Consider the following 16,904-nt stretch of genomic DNA (forward strand, 5'->3'; position numbering starts at 1 on the left):
AAGAACTACAACAGGCCATGCTAAGAAATGGGAATATGTGGCTCAGCCAGGAAAACAAATTATATGTTTGTTTTTAAATCTAACAATGCATTAATTGCTTTCTATTTGGCCAGTCTATTATTTCTTTTCTTCTTATTTGATCTTATTTTGGAATAATTGCAATTTTTTTTATGATTCTATTTAATATTCTGATGACCCCCCTGTTAAAACCTTACAGGACATATTTTAATTTATCATAGATGACTTCAATTAAATTATAACACTTATTTTTAAAGTTTATGAACTATACAATTATACACTTTCATTTCCCATTTCCTGGACTATTTGTTATTCCTGTCACTAATTTTATATGCACATGAAATAAAAATCACACCTCATTGATGTTACATTACTTTCAACAATCAACTATATCCTCTAAATATGTAAATATTTAGGAAATAAAGTCTTGTACTGTCTCTATATTTATCACTCTCCATGATTTACATTCAAGACTTGGGTTTAGGCAAGACCTTGGGTAATAAATCCAGTGGGATATATTAAGATCCTCCTCAATAGAACAAAAATATTAGGAAAAATCCAGAGAAAGATTTTTCAAAGTTTACCATAAACTAAAACTCAGAAAGATGCACTAGGTACTAAATCTGGGGAAAGCAGAATATTATAGATAGAAATATAACTAAAAAGTTTGGATTAGTTCAATTTATTGAAGAACTTTGTTCTCCATATAGTATTAAGTGCCATAAGGAAACTGCACCTCTATTTATACCACTAGCATTCCAAAATAAGAAACAAATTTTTAGTTAAATGTGCAAATTAATGTGTATGAAGTTTATTGTCAACTAGCAATGAGTGCTAAATCTACATGATGATCCCTCGGTATAAGGTAATGATGACTTCATTGTTTCCTTTCAGTTGTCCTGGACAACCAAGCCAGTACTTTCTGTATGGAGCAGGTAGAAAGATAGGAAACCACAGCAGCATTTTGAGGGTGGATGGAATTAGGTCATTGTATCAGACAGAATTCTTCAGAGAAACAAAAACAATGGAATTTAGGCAGATACAGATAGATGATAGATAATTAGATAGATGATAGATGGTAGATTTACAGATAGATATGGATATAGATATAGATACAGATATAAAGATGATTAGTTTAGGAAGATTGCTCAGATGATTGTGGAGGCTGACACGTCCAAAATCTACTAAGGTATACTGGCAGTTTGTAAACTCCATAAAGAATTTCTTCTATTTTTGGAAACCCCATATTTTGTCTGAAGTTCTTCAAATGACTGGTTGAAGCACACCCATTTTTAGAGGGTAATTTTCTTCAAGTCAGCTGATTAAATATGACAGAAGGGGGAGTGTACATGTAGGAGACGATTGCAGTGCACAACCAGAGTTATTGGCCTGCTACCATCCCTGCCCTTCCCAAAAATTAATGTAGCTTCTGGGAATGACTACAGGGGGCTGCTCTGTATGACCTTCAGTCTCATTTACCTCTCCGATAGCAGTCATTTCTGGATGTGTTCTCAACTCATGTCTTCCGAATGAACACTCTGAAAAAAACATTAATGGAAGGTTCTAGAAGCTACATTTGTATTCCCTGATCATTCTTTCTTTGTCAAATGAGGATAAATTAACTCCTACCATATTTTCCTTCCCCAGATTGTTTTTAAATAGTATTTATGGAGCATATAATATTTATATATTTATTTTTCTATTAAATGTTTTATTTTAGACTAGCTTTAGATTCAAAGAACAGTTGAAGAATACAGAGGGTTCCCATGTACTTCACACACAGATTCCCCAATTGTTAGTATTTTACATTTGTTTGATATATTTGTCAAAACTAATGAAGCAGTAGTGATACATTATTGTTAACTAAAATACACACTTTATTTGGATTTTCTTTATTTTTACCTGTAATCCACTTTTGATCTCAAGAATATATGAAGGATACCATGTTCCATTACTTTTCATGCCTCCTTAGGCTCCTCCAGATCATAATAGTTCTCAGACATTTTTAAAAATTACCTTGACAGTTTTAAGGAGTATTTTGCAGAATGTTCCATCTCTTCATTACTGGATTACCATTATATTTTGGTGGGAAGAATACCACAAAGTGCCATTTCATCACAGTATATCAAGGGTACATGCTATCAATACAATTTTTAAAAATTTAATTTAATTTATTTTTATTGTATTTTTGAAGATATATAGATTACAAAAAATGTTATATTAAAAAATACAAGAGGTTCCCTCATACCCCACTCCCCATCCCATCCTACTCCTCCCATATCAATAGCCTCTTTCATCATTGTGGCACATTCATTGAATTTGGTGAATACATTTTGGAGCACTGCTGCACCACATGGATTATAGTTTACATTGTAGTTTACACTCTCCCCCAGTCCATTCAATGGGATATGGCAGGATATATTATGTCCAGAATCTGTCCCTGAAATAACATGTAGGACAACTCCAAGTCCCGAAAATGCCCCCCCATCACGTCTCTTCTTCTCTCTCCCTGCCCTCAGCAACTACCATGCCCACATTCTCCAGATCAATGCTACAGTTTCTCCCATTAATTGTGACAATAGTTCTATAGTAGAATACCAATAAATCCACTCTAATCCACATTCCATTCCTCCACCCTGTGGACCCTTGGATAGCAATGTCCACTCCACCTCTATATTGAGAGGCAGCCTAGATCCCATATAGTTGCTGGATATGATTCTCCTTCTTGGAGTTGTAGGCACTGTTAGTTCCCTGGTGTGGTGGTTGACCATCTTCACCTCCCTGTTAACTGACCTGGGTAAGTCAATGAACCAGAGAGCAGGAGTTGCAACTCTACTGAAGGACAGGCCCCAGCTGGCACATGGCCAGTCCAGAGATTCAAGTCTCCTGTCTATACACCAACACCAGCGCCAACCACAAGTTCAGTAAAAGTGACAGAAGAGGCCTGTGTAGAAAGTTCATATCTGAGTCCAACTTCATCACACTCAGGAACACAAATTCCAAACTAGGGCCCACAGACAAGGCACTGAACTCCAGAGCCATCTGCCATGATTTGTACAGGGATGGGATAAGATGGGGGCATAGGGTTACTATTGGGTGGGGCTTTGCAGGCTTGATGGGTGCAAGGGTTGGGAGGATTGGTCAGATAGCCCAAAGAATTTGAGGGAGGGTTGGGGGGAACAGTGGAACATGGGAGATTATCAGGTATGTGGTTGAAACTAAAATGTTGAGAAAACTCTTTAGAACATATAATAAGGAAGGATTACCTGTTTAAGGTGCTAATGGGGTGGGGGCGCATCTGGCACAGGAGCAGGGTTCTAGGGAGTGTGTGAGTGTTTATCTTGTCATAGTGTGTTATATCATTGAGTGGAGGCCCATACAATGAGTGCGAAGGTGTACCCACATCCTGGTAAGGGCTGATGTTCTCAAAAGAGGGAATTGTGTCTCTTGAGAGAACTGGTGGCTCCCAGTAGGGGAGGACAGTATAATATGTGAAGCCCTGAGCATTGTTTTAAGTATCTGTGAATCTGGTCCTTCAAGCAGTGAAGCTCAGTTGTCACTGTGAACCCTGAGCAGAGGGGGAGAGAGGACTAGAATAGATGGAAGCACGGAAACTGGGGGCAATGGAAGTGTTCCACAAGATTGTGCAATGATGGATATAGGAAATGTTAAATTTCACCAAAAATATATAAAAGTCTACAGGCAAAAATGTAAACCATAATGTAAACCATAATGTAGCCAAAAATTTAGAAAATTGTACAGGTCTAAAATATCAACCATAATGTAAGCCAAAATGAAACCATGATTGATAGTTATGCTTCAATATCTGTACATCAGCTGCAGCAAATATAACATGAACATGTAAAAAGATCACTGCTGGGGAAGGGGAAAAAGGTTTGACAGTGCATATATGGGAGTCCCCTATATTGTTTATGTGACTTTATTATGATCTAAAACTTTTTGAAGACAAAATTAAAAATTAGGGGAAAAAAAGGATGTAGATCCTGAGGAAGAAATGAAAGAAATTGCCTTGCCACTGCACATACAGGGCAACACCTATTACAGTGATGAAAGGCAAAATATAAAAAACAAAGCTTTATGATATTTTTCATTTTGTAATATCCCAATTATTTTACATTATTTTAGTTTTCCTAAATTAGTATGCATTCTATTTCTAAGCTTTAAATCTATCACTATTATTTCATTTTCCTTTTAATTGAATTTGGCAATTTATTAGGCTTCATTTTTTAAGAAGTTTTGACCAAGGAGGGGTTCAACTATGGCAGGGGAGGAATGCTGGTGTGGGGTGCTATGAATGGGGGACACATGGTTGGGAGGGTGTTCTCCAGAGCAGGTATATAGGGTAAAATTAAATGTTTGGATATTCGTTGGTATTTTCTTAGTAGTTACTGTTACAAATGACAAGTGAGGGAGTGCTGAGTTCTTAGCCAGGAGAGCTCTGTCACATTCCCCAATGGAACAGCAACAGTCCCCCAAGCTCAAGGGCAAAGACTGGTGAAGAAGGATGTTCCAATAATGAGCCCCTGGTACTGAAGACTATGCTTATGAGCCTATGTGCCTGAAATTTTTAAAAAAGATTTATTTATTTATTTCCCCTCCCCTCCCCCCCACCCAGGTTCTCTGTGTCTATTTGCTGTGTCTTTGTCTGCTTCTGTTGTTGTCAGTGGCATGGGAATCTGTGTTTCTTTTTGTTGCGTTCTCTTGAGTCAGCTCTCCGTGTGTGTGGCTCCATTCCTGGGCAGGCTGTACTTTCTTTCGTGCTGGGCGGCTCTCCTTATGGGGCACACTCCTTGTGCGTGGGGCTCCCCTATGCAGGGGGCACCCCTGCGTGGCAGGGCACTGCTTGTGCGCATCAGGACTGCGCACGGGCCAGCTCCACACGGGTCAAAGAGGCCCGGGGTTTGAACCGCAGACCTCCCATGTGTGCCTGAAATTTGAACTAGATTTGGAGCTGCAGGGTGCCTAAGAGTTACCCCCTGAGAGCCTTCAATTTGCTTAAATGTGGCCACTTTCTAAGCCATATTCAGAATGTAAATGAGTTACCTTCCCCCCAGAGCATGACTTGACTCCCAGTGATGAGCCTCCCTGGTGCCTAGGGATTACTACCAATCACTAAATGGTGATGCAACTAAAAAAGACCTTGAACAAAAGGGGAAAATGGTAAAGTCAAATGAGATTATATGGCTAAAAGTCTTCAAAAAGAGTCAGGAAGTCATCAGAGGGGTCACACTTATGCACTCCTCAGCAGGATCCCAGAGAGATCCAAAGTAGATACAACCACAGGTTGCTCCTGTGGGCTATGGAGACACACAGGTTCTACATTCATGGAAGTATATAATATTTAAACATACATATAGAGAGAGTTTGACAAATATCAAAAATTAGTGCTATCGTTTAAGTTCCCTTCCAACTTAAGGAAGAGTCCTTCGCTTATCTTACTCACACCCCATTACATGTCTTCCCTCAAATAGCCACTACTTAAATGTTTAAAACTAGGGCCTACTTTAGCAATAATATACTTTTATTTTTTTGTCTTTATTTATTTTTTTAATGTTACATTAAAAAATATGAGGTCCCCACATACCCCACCCCCACATCCCACTCCTCCCATATCAACAACCTCCTCCATCATCATGGGACATTCATTGCACTTGGTGAACACATCTCTGAGCACTACTGCACCACATGGACAATGGTCAACACTATAGTCTACACTCTCCCCCAGTCCACTCAGCGGGCCATGGCAGGACATACAGTGTCCAGCAACTGTCCCTGCAGTACCACCCAGGACAACTCCAAGTCCCCAAAATGCCCCCACATCACATCTCCTCTTCCCTCTCCCTACCCTCAGTGGCTACTGTGGCCACCCTCTCCACATCAATGCCACATTTTCCTCCATTTCTAATCACAATAGTTCCAGAAGAGAATATCAGCAAGTCCACTCTAATCGATACTGTACTCCTCCACCCTGTGGACCCTGGGGTGGTTATGTCCACTCCGCCTCTATATTGAGAGGGGGCTTAGATTCCATTTGGATGATGGATGCCATTCTCTTGCTTGCAGTTGTAGGCACTCTTGGCTCCCTGGTGTGGTGGTTGACCTTCTTCACCTCCCTGTTAGCCAACAGGGGTAAGTCCAATAACCCAGAGGGTAGGAGTTGCAAGTCAGTGGAGGCTCAGGGCCTGGCTATCACATTGACAGTTCAGAGATTCAGGTCCTCTGAGTATACACCAAACCCCAGAGCCAACCATGGTTCAGGTAAAAGTAACAGGAGAGGCTTGTGAACAAAGATCACATCTGAGTCCAACTCCATTACACTCAGGAACACAAACTCCAAAGTAGTGCCAACTGACATGGCACTGAACTCCATCTGCCATGACCATAGAACCTGTGGGTCTCTGTAACCCTCAGAAGAACCAATATCTGGGCTTGTATCTACTTTGGCTGTCTCTGGGACCCCGGTGAGGCATGCATAAGGGTGACCCCTCTGATGACCTCCCAACTCTTTTTTGGAGACTCATAGCCATATAAACTCATTTATCCTTTGTTCCGGAACGGGAGCTCTGGATCCTAGGAGGGAAAGAATGGTATGGGACAAGAAAGACACAAGGAATGACAGCAGGACAGTATTCTGATCAAGCTGCAAAACTTTATTAAGGGGACTGAGCATATATATTCTAGGGAGGAGGGGTGGTGGTGGGTAAGGATAGGTGGCAGTCTGGGATTGGCTGCTGCTGTTGCTAGGGTGGGAGGCAGATTTGAGGTAAGAACTTTTGGCGGGAACTGTTTCTGTAAAGAAGGGGGGAGGGTGACCTAAGCTATTGTTGTATCAGCTCAGGCGACCATGTTACCGGCATTGCTGAAAGGTAGATTCTATGCATGCTGCCTTAATCTCCCACAACATCTCCTTCCTTTGTTTTTCAAAAGGATGGAGGAAGAATGCTCATCGAGCACTCTTTTGGCATTAACCTGCTGGGGGAAGTAGAGGCCTCATTCCCCATGTTGTTTGTGGCTCTGTTTTTCTGGGGAGGGGAATTTGGGGTAGGATTCATGCAGAGCGAACCCCTATGCTAATGAGGCATGCTTCTCAAGGAGCTCGAAAATGGCCTTTAATTGTTTTGACCCTCCTTTGGAGTGCTTTGCCTTGAACCCAGCGGTACCAATCAAAGCATAGTTTCAAGTTATATGCTGTTCCCATAGGAGGGGACTTTTCACCCGTGAGGGTGGGCAGCAGTTAGTTAGTTTAGAGAGATACCTTGATCAGTGAGGTGAAGCCAGTGATAGTGCACTTGAATAGGCCTGCTAAGAGCGGAATCAATTTGGTCTTTTACTAGTTGTATAATTCTTTTTATGGCCCAAGGTGCAAAGGATATTACAAGGAATATGGTTATTAAGGGACCTAATATGGGGAGAATGTAAGGAAGGATTCCGTTGAATCCCCAGGAGGCACCTCCTTGGGCTTCTTGCTCACGTTTGTGGTTTGCAATTCCTTCCCTAAGTTTGGACATGGAATCTTTGGCTAAGCCAGAATGGTCAGTGTAAAAGCAGCATTCCTCACCTAGTGCAGCACAAAGCCCTCCTTGCTTAAGGAAAAGTAGATCTAAACCTCTCCTGTTCTGGAGAACAACTTCTGATAAGGACGTAAGGGATTTTTCAAGATGGGTGATGGAGTTTTCAATGCATGCTAAATCTTCATCTATAGCAGCTCTCAGGTGGGACAAACCTTGCTTTTGGAGAACGACAGCGGCGGTTCCAGTACCTAGGCCAGCAATACCTAAAAGAGAGGCAATAGTGACAGCTGTAACAAGTTCTCTTTTGTTCCTTGATATGGTTGGAGGTTGTGCGTCCCAGTATTGATAAAGGTCTTCTCTACGGAAGACGACGTGGGGCAGCACAGCTACTAAGAGGCACACTTCTTTAGTCTCATTGAGGGCTTTTGCTGATACACAAGGAGTAAGCCCTGTGGAAGAGCATAGCCATTTTACCCCTGTTGGGGGAATGTAGAATTTACCTGTTGGTGGAGAGGATGACTGTGCACAGACCTTATTAAAGGAGGAGGGGATAGTACCAATGCAATGTCTGGAGTGAATAACAGATTGCATGGTGAGGCCGATTTTTGTTGTATTCCAAGAGCATTGGGGAGGATTATCCTCGTTTGAAGTATTAAATGAGGTATTAAGGGCGAGAGCGTCATAAAAAGGGGGGTTGGCAAAAAAACATAACCAACAACTATGGGTAAAGTCAGGCTGGGAGGAGTTTAGGGAGAGAAAGGCAGCTTGGAGCACTGACCAGAATGGGTTATAAGTTGGTTTAGGCTCCATGGAAGTTTTTGAGGGCAACAGTGTTAGGCTGGTAGCAAAGGAAGAATGGGTTGAAATGATTTGATTGGTGGGCTTGTGAGGAGGGGTAGTTGCGATTTGAGGGGATGGGGGTGAAGTTTGGCGAGGAGGGGGAGCGAGCACTACATTTGGCCCAATGGCGATTGATGGTTGCCGTACTGCTTCCTTTTTTGCGGTCACCCCTCAGGCTGAAGTGTGGTTTGCTGGCCTGGCGGGGGAGCAGCCGCGGCAGGCCAAGCCGCTGCCCCCATAATAGGGTGGCTGGTCGGACTCACCGCCACCCCTGAAGGAAGCTCGGCATGGGCGCAGAGTGCCCTCGGGTCTCCCCTTCTCGGCGGCCATGCTTCCGCGGCCGCCCCTCCTCCCGGATAGCGCCACACAATGCCTTGTGGGGCAGCACCCTTCTTCTTCTTTCTCCCTGCGCAGGCCCAGGGCGGAAGATTCCAGTCTGCCCTTTTCCCCTCCCCCGACAGCAGCAACAGCCAGGTGTAGGCGGAAAAATCCAGTCTGCCCTTTTCCCCTCCCCCGACAGCAGCAACAGCCAGGTGTGGGCGGAAAAATCCAGCCCGCCCTTTTCCCTTCCCCCGACAGCAGCAACAGCCAGGCGTGGGCGGGAAACTCAAGTCTGCCCTCCACCCCAGCAACAGCAGCCACCAATCCCTAAACCCTGCCCCTTCCCCCAGCAACAGCGACAGCCAATCCCTAACCACCACCCCTCCCCCGTCCAGTACCGCCCACTGACCTTTCGCCGGCAACCAATCAGAACAGGGCGTGGCTTCGACCAATCAGCCTTCCCCAGCCCCTATAAAACTGTTGCCTCTCCCTCAGTAAAGTGGACTTGCGTGTTTACCTTGTCTCCGCGGTAGTTCTTCTGCCGTGCGCCCTCCAGTCCTGAGAGCCCCCGACAAGGGCCTGGCCTCCCTTGTCCCCAGTTCGTCGCCTGCTTCTTCAGGCGACCCCTTCGTCGCCGGCTTCGCCGGGCGACCCCTTCGTCGCCTGCTTCTCCGGGCGACCCCTTCGTCGCCGGCTTCGCCGGGCGACCCCGTCAGCCGAACCGCGCAACCCCTTGTGAGACCGATCCCTCGTCTGCTCCCGGACCGACCCCTCGTCCCAAGTGGGACTGACCCCTCGTCCCAAGCGGGACCGTGCGGCGGCTTGCTCGGTCGGTAGAGGTGGGGTCTGGCTGCGGACGAGGGGTCGGTCCAGCTCTGGACGAGGGGTCGGTCCCGCTTGGGACGAGGGGTCAGTCCCACTTGGGACGAGGGGTCGGTCCGGGAGCAGACGAGGGATCGGTCTCACAAGGGGTTGCGCGGTTCGGCTGACGGGGTCGCCCGGCGAAGCCGGCGACGAAGGGGTCGCCCGGAGAAGCCGGCGACGAAGGGGTCGCCCGGAGAAGCAGGCGACGAACTGGGGACAAGGGAGGCCAGGCCCTTGTCGGGGGCTCTCAGGACTGGAGGGCGCACGGCAGAAGAACTACCGCGGAGACAAGGTAAACACGCAAGTCCACTTTACTGACCGCACTTTTTTATCATGATAAGACTCCCTGGGTTAGTCCCTGATACATAGAGCCTGATACCCCAGGTTCGACTGATTGTCCAAGCAAGGTTATTGGGGAGCTGTACAGTGATATTTAATCCTATGCAGGTCCCTGGGGTAGTGCGGCCGAGCCCATCAGTGGAAGAAGGTTTGCAGCGAGGGGGAGTTCGTGTTAGGGTAAGATATTGATCGGTGGTACTAGGTTTCCAATCAGTGGCTAATGTTTCACACCCCCAGTATGCACAATAGTATTGATTGGGAGCGTTGCAATAGGTTTTTCCAGGATTTGAGGCTGGGCACATGTAGACCTGGCTGAGGTTAAGATTTTGGCGTACGCCAGCACGGCCTCCTCTACGGGAGCTACTGGAGCCGCTGTTGGCATTGGGGAAAGTGCCAGGGAGAAACAGTGTAGTGACATTAAAGATAAAGGAAGGTGCCCCCGCGGTAATGGTGGAATTTACAATTTTTGAATCTTCCCATCGTATTAGGGACCAATTCCAAGGCTGGTGGGGGTTGGTTTCGAGGGAAGTGGTGCTAAGGTTATTGAGCACACTTTGCAGGAAAAAATGTTTAAGGGCAACAGCCTTAAACGGCAGTGGGCTTAATAAGGCCATGTTACTGAGGGCTGTAGGTGTTTAAGCAAGCTAGCAGGGTGAAGCACCCTACAATGCACAAATACGTTACGGCAAGAAGGTTTTTTTCTAGTAGGTTCCAATCTTTTGGGGCAACGGTTGCTAATCCGGCTGCAAACAGCAATGCCAGAAAGCCAATTGGCAGGAGCCAGTAGTTATTGTGGCAATAATTCATGTGGCTTTAGTGATGGAGCAAACCTGTACGCTGAGCTTCTTTAAGGTGCAGGCTGTATGTGGATTCTCTGCATGGAACTTGAAATCCAATGAGGTTTCTCCACGCTGGTTACAGCAAGGTTGGCAGTTTTTTGTTGGCGACGTGCTGGAAGAGAAAAAGATTTCTTTTCTCAGGGAGGGGTTTGTTCCCTGGAAAGGTTGTTGTTAAAGGGGAGAGGGTTTTTTTCCGATAGTGGAGGATTAACATGTCTTATTAATCTTTCTGGCAGCCAGTGAGGGCCTTCTTTTTCTTGGTCGTATATGCAAGCAGAGCCTCGCCCCCAGATGATAACGGGGTCGGGCCCGTTCCATTTCGATGTTGAGGGGTCGCACCACATAACGGTGGCTCATTGCGTTTGTGTTTTGGGATGCCAGTGCCTATTGGCTGCAGAGTGCCCTTCTTGATCCAGAGTTAGGAAGTTGAGGACAAAGAGAGCATGATGTAAAAGATCTCGGGGGCGTTGTTTTGTGAGATCGAGAGTGCTATCAGCTAGACAGCACAGGGCATTTTTTAGGGTGCGATGTGCTCGTTCTACTATTCCTTGGCCCTGGGGGTTGTATGGTATTCCTGTATTATGTACGATTTGTAATTTTTGACAGAAGGTTTGAAAATTTTTTCCAGTGTATCCAGGTCCATTGTCTGTTTTAATGAGCTTAGGCTGGCCTAGAATAGTGAAACAATGTAGTAAATGAGAGATAACATGTTTTGAAGCTTCTCCTGATTGTAGGCTAGCTAAAATAAATCCGCTGTATGTGTCAACACAAACATGAATATATTTGAGTTGCCCAAAACTGGCAAAGTGGGTGATATCCATTTGCCAGATTTCATTTGGGATAAGTCCTCTTGGGTTGACTCCTAGGTGAGGGACTGGCAATTGGGTTACACAATTTTTGCAGGTTTTAACAATTTCCCTTGCTTGTTCTCTAGTAATATTGAATTTTAGTTGGAGAGTGTTTGCATTTAGGTGATGTTGTGCATGGGCTTGGGAAGCTAAGGTAAAAGAGTTGCAAAGATTGGGACATATTAGCTGAGTGGCAGCGTCTGCTAATGCATTGCCTTCTGCAAGAGGGCCTGGTAGACTTTGGTGGGCACGGAGATGCCCTACGAAGAAGGGGTGCTGTCGTTTGAGAATTAGTTTTTGCAGCTGTGAGAATAAGGGGACTGCAGTGGAGGAGGGCTTGATAAATGGAGTGGTTTCTAATAGCGGTATAGACTGGGCTATATATGCACTATCAGTGTATAAATTAAAAGGTTGATTTTGAAGGCGGGAAAAAACTTGCAGGACTGCGTAGAGTTCGACCAGTTGGGCTGAAGTATAGGGAGAATGCATGGAAAAGGCTTGACCCTGGATGACGTAAACTGCAGTCCCATTAGCTGATCCATCAGTAAAGACTAAGGTGGCCGAGTCTATGGGTTTTGTTTTAGTGACTTTAGGGAAGGTGAACTGATGGATTTTGGTGAACTGAATTAGCGGATCACCAGGGTAGTGGCTATCAATATTGCCTGGAAATGAAAAGTGTGTGATAGCCCATTCATCATTGGTTTGGGAGAGCCAATGGATTTGATCCTGAGTGTATGGAACGATAAGGGAATCGGGGTCTTTTCCAAACAATTGGCGACTAGTTTGCCGGCCTTTTATTATGAGGGCAGCTATAAGAGAAATGTATGATGAGAGCACCTTTGGTGGAGTAGCGGAGAGGTGAACCCAGAGCAATGGGTGACCTTGTCCATTTTGCTGTTTTATGTTTGATTGCCAGAAAACTCCTGTAGGTGTATGAACCGTAGCCAGAATTATAAAGATTAAGGGTTGGTGGTAATTTATTTGATAACAGGTTTGAATTTGGATAGCTTGATTTATTAAGATAAGCGCTTGCATTGCCTCTGGAGTTATGCTTCGGGGAGAGGAGGGGTTTGCGTCACCTTTTAAGATATTATAGAGTGGCAGAAGGGTTTCAGTGGGTAGTTTTAGGTAGGGGCGGAGCCACTGAATGTCTCCTAGAAGTTTTGGGAAATCATTTAGAATTAATAGATGGGAGGTTCGCAGTTGAATGCAGGGTGTCAAAACTTGTTGGTGCCAAAGCTCGAAACTCAAATAGGAAAAAGGGTTTGAAGTTTGCACCTTATCAGGGGCTATTTGAAGACCTCTTGCAGTTAAGTTTTTTAGAAGGTCTTGAAAACAAAGGTTTAGGTTGAACAAGTTTTGACCTGCTAACAAGATATCATCCATATAATGAAGGATATAGATTTGTGGCCATAGTTGCCGGATGGGGTTAATAGTGTCAGCAACAAATTTTTGACATAAAGTTGGACTATTGGCCATGCCTTGTGGTAAGACTTTCCATTGAAATCAGGGCATAGGGCCTTGGAAGTTAATTTGAGGAACACTAAAGGTGAAATGTTGCCTGTCTTTCGGGTGAAGTGGTATGGAAAAAAAACCCAATCCTTTAAGTCTATAACTGCGACGGTTTGCTCGGTTGGTAGAGGTGGGGTCTGGCTGCGGACGAGGGGTCGGTCCAGCTCTGGACGAGGGGTCGGTCCCACTTGGGACGAAGGGTCGGTCCCACTTGGGACGAGGGGTCGGTCCGGCAGCAGACGAGGGATCGGTCTCACAAGGGGTTGCATGGTTAGGCTGATGGGGTCGCCCGGAGAAGCAGGCGACGAACTGGGGACAAGGGAGGCGAGGCCCTTGTCGGGGGCTCTCAGGACTGGAGGGCGCACGGCAGAAGAACTACCACGGAGACAAGGTAAACACGCAAGTCCACTTTATTGAGGGAGAGGCAACAGTTTTATAGGGGCTGGGGAAGGCTGATTAGTCGAAGCCATGCCCTGTTCTAATTGGTTGCCAGCGAAAGGTCAGTGGGCGGTACCGGATGGGGGAGGGGTGGTGGTTAGGGATTGGCTGTCGCTGTTGCTGGGGGAAGGGGCAGGGTTTAGGGATTGGTGGCTGCTGTTGCTGGGGTGGAGGGCAGACTTGAGTTTCCCACCCACGCCTGGCTGTTGCTGCTGTCGGGGGGAGGGAAAAGGGCAGACTGGATTTTTCTGCCCACGCCTGGCTGTTGCTGCTGTCGGGGGAGGGGAAAAGGGCAGACTGGAATTTTCCACCCTGCGCCTGCGCAGGGAGAAGGAAGAAGAAGGGTGCCGCCCCACAAGGCATTGGGTGGCACCATCCAGGAGGAGGGGCAGCCATGGAAGCATGGCTGCCGAGAAGGGGAGACCCGAGGGCACTCTGCGCCCATGCCGAGCTTCCTTCAGGTGGGTCCGACCAGCCACCCTATTATGGGAGCAGCGGCTTGGCCTGCCGCGGCTGCTCCCCCGCCAGGCCAGCAAACCACACTTCAGCCCAAGGGGTGACCACATTTCCCCCTTCTTTTCAAATAAGGGCCAGGATGGCAGCAGCAACAAGTAGCCGAGGCCCAAGAGGCAGTAAGCAATGAGGGAAGCAGGGCTGAAGAGGGAGGTGAGTATGACGGGGATACAAATGTACAATTTGGGGGGCGGTATCTTGCCTTTGCAAGCAAGGGTGGCCAATGTCCAATTCTCGTTGATCTCGGTGGCTATAAGGTCTATCTGCTTGTTAAAAGTCCCGAATGACAGCGCATTACAGGTAGTTGATCTCTCCTTGGCAGTGAAGACATTGTAGGAGAGGATTACTTTTTCCTGCCAGAGGCTTACTGTCCAATTAAAAGGCTGATGGCTGGGGTTGGTGAGTGCAATGGGGAGTGTGAGGAAAAGAAGGGTGATGGTTTTGGACAAGAGGAGGCTTGGTGAAGTCATTATGGGAGGAAGATAAGGAGTAAAGCATAAAAGAGGATAATAAACAGAAAGGCGATGGAGAGTAGAATTCGTTGGCCGAGGTTCCAATCTTCTGGGGCGGTAGTGGCTAGACAGATGGCAGAAAATATTATCAAGAAAGCAAAGGTTATGAGGAAGAAATAAAGTATTAAAGGCTGTGGGGGAAGTGAGAAGATCATTTAGAGGATAGGGTTGAGAATGGTATGTTTAAGACAGAAGCTTTGTGGTTTGTAGGAGACTGCTTTATAAACGAAGGAGAATGAGGGCAGTAAATATAGTAACGATAGATAGGAAGATGACAGTGAGGAGGAGTCTTTGTTTAAGGTTCCAATCGTCCGGCGCAACAGTGGCTAGGCCGATAGCGAGGGGTGTTGCCAAATAGACAATGGCTGCAAAGACAAAATCATCTTCTGTTTCCTTAAGAATAACTTTTCTTTAAATACTTAGTAGCATGCAATATTAGAAACCGTTTCCTAAAAGCAAGTTGGCAGGGGAGCTTGGTTGCTGTTAATCTTTCCTGTTATAAAATTACCTTTTATTATTATTATCATCAATTTAGTTTTATATATATATATTTAAGAATGACCTTTTGGAATTAGCCATTTAATACCTTAATGTAAACTATTGAAGATAAATTTTATCTTTACAGAACACATTCCCTTACGTAAAGTTATCACAATACCTTTTACACTTGCCGCATGCAAATTAAATTTCAAGAGTTTATGAAAAATTAGCCATCTTACTTTAGGACAAAATACGTCTTTTTGCAAAACTTATTACATTTCAGTTAGCATTTTTACAAACTTCTAACCTTTTTTAATATTCATATAAGTTTTACATTCTTTATATTATCCTGTGAAGAAAAATAAGTTATTCATTTTAATCTAGGCAAGAACAACTTTTTATGAAGATGTACAGTTAATTTTGTTAATTAAGACTTACAATTTTTTAAAAATTGTAGATATCTTATTAACATTTAAACTTATGTATTAATATAATAAACTTAAGTATTAATATAAGCGCTTATTTAATTTTTGGCCATTTGAATAGAGCTCTTTTAAAGATTTCTAGTAATTTATATTTACCATCCGGAGGTATCACAATATATGTTGACATTGAACGAACAGACAGACAAACACAGAACAATTACAACACATTAACAGAAATATATAATTTATTTACAGTTGACTCATAATTCTTACTTTCTTGGTATAGCTGCTTTTAAATCCTTTTTTATATAGCATATCATAGATTATACCCTTCAAGATTTCTTCTGGACTTCATGTTGCCTGTAATAAGCCAGGAGGGAATCTTTTACCTTCCTGCTCCACAGCAAAAGTGACCCTATCTATAAGGCAAGTATAGGTGTCTGGGTCCCAAAGCTGACACGTGGTAAGCCACGGATTAAAGGGGAGAAGAAGGTCCCGATATACTTGGAGCTGTTTCAAAGAGATCTTACACCGGTGAGTGTCTAGGAGACCGGCGAGGGCCCGAACTTGCGGGGCTTGCTTGGCAGATAGGATGTTACCCATTGCTAATGGCCTTTTGGAGCCAATAAGAAAAGGGGCCCTTACCTTGAGAGCGCGGCGATGGGAGCCGAGGTGCGCGGTGAGATGAGGGGTCGGAGCCGATGGGACTCCGACGGTGGTCGCGGGCCAAGAGAAGGCCCCGACGAGGGGAGGGCGGAACGACGAGCAGTGGAGCAAGGCAAAGGGGAGCAAGCACGGAGGGGAGGAGGCAGAGGTGAAGGCAGGGGTGGAGGTGCTCAGGCACGCGCTCCTGAGAGTTTTATTGGCGCCTCTTAATCATAGCGGGTCGGTATAAGCCCCCAACATGGAAGGAGAAAGCCATCCAGCGATTCTCCCAGACTGCCGTGGATCATATGAGGTCACCAAGGTTCAGGAGCAGCAATGCAGAGCGAAAAGATAGGGGTGAGAAGAGAGGAGAGTGTAGGGCTATGGTAGGGTTACTTCAGACGTGCAAGTGCGTGCTCCCGAGAAATCCAAGGCTCCTCTTAATCATAGCGGGTCGGTATAAGCCCCCGACATGGAAGGAGAAAGCCATCCAGCGATTCTCCCAGACCGCCGTGGATCATATGAGGTAGCCAAGGCTCAGGTAGCAGCAATGTTGCGCAAGAGAAGTCCCAAGGTGAGAAGAGAGGAGGGTGTAGGGCTGTGGTAGGATTACTTCAGACGTGCAAGCGCACGCTCCCGAGAAATCCAAGGCTCCTCTTAATCATAGCGGGTCGGTATAAGCCCCCGACATGGAAGGAGAAAGCCATCCAGCGATTCTCCCAGACCGCCGTGGATCATATGAGGTAGCCAAGGCTCAGGTAGCAGCAATGTTGCACAA

Source organism: Dasypus novemcinctus, chromosome 22 (genome assembly GCF_030445035.2).
Source record: "Dasypus novemcinctus isolate mDasNov1 chromosome 22, mDasNov1.1.hap2, whole genome shotgun sequence".
In the NCBI taxonomy this organism is placed as follows: Eukaryota; Metazoa; Chordata; class Mammalia; order Cingulata; family Dasypodidae; genus Dasypus; species Dasypus novemcinctus.